The sequence below is a fragment of the Gavialis gangeticus genome, unplaced genomic scaffold (genome assembly GCF_001723915.1).
Source record: "Gavialis gangeticus isolate Ggan-Ray unplaced genomic scaffold, GavGan_comp1, whole genome shotgun sequence".
Lineage (NCBI taxonomy): Eukaryota > Metazoa > Chordata > Crocodylia > Gavialidae > Gavialis > Gavialis gangeticus.
In genome coordinates, this window is record NW_017728995.1 from 15,919,750 (window position 1) to 15,920,569 (window position 820).

An 820-nucleotide genomic window follows, 5' to 3' on the forward strand; every position below is an offset into this window, starting at 1 on the left:
GGCATGACTCAAATTCAATCACTATGTAGACCAGCAAAATCAAGGCTCGTTAACAATATTGCTTAGCCCCAGGCTCAATCAACTGATGCACTTTTGCATGTGGATGTGAGGTGCATTTCAACCGTTTGTGGGAGGGAGGAGGGAAGGAAGAGAGGACAAAGGTTGCCTGCAAGATTCAATAGTACGATGACCTAGCTGTAGAAAGGATGTTGTGTTTCAATATAATCCTGACCTGAGTGGGTATGGAACAGATTCGCCCACTTCAAAATGTTTTCTGGGGAGGGCCCTTCCAACTCCAGCCCTCACCAGTGAGGCTGCTCATCTTTCCCATAGTTTCATCTGCAAGGAAATCGTGCAAAATACTCCATGAACCTGATCTCACATTTTTTAATTTATAATAGTCCTGCAACTGTGGGAGGAGAAAGATATGCCCTGCCAAGGGCTGAATATGTTGAATCCACAGCCTGCATCCACTACCTGGTTGTTGTTGCTCAGACCTGGTCTCAGATATTTCTTGAAGGGCAAGTGCTAAGAGAAAACCAGGAGGTATTATAACTCAGTGGGCATCCCTAAGTATTCATTAATGTGCAGTACTTATTGCACATTTAGTTTAGTATTTGCTTAATGAAGTACTAACTAAATGCACAGTAACTACAGTTACTGCACAGTAGTGCCAGCACACGGTTTTTTTTGTAACGCTTACTGCGCAGTAACCTAATAACACGGTGCAGTAGTATATTAGCAAGGCTTTTGACCAGCACACTACTGCAGTGTTATTAGGTTACTGAGCAGTAAGTATCTCATGAAGACGCACCCACTA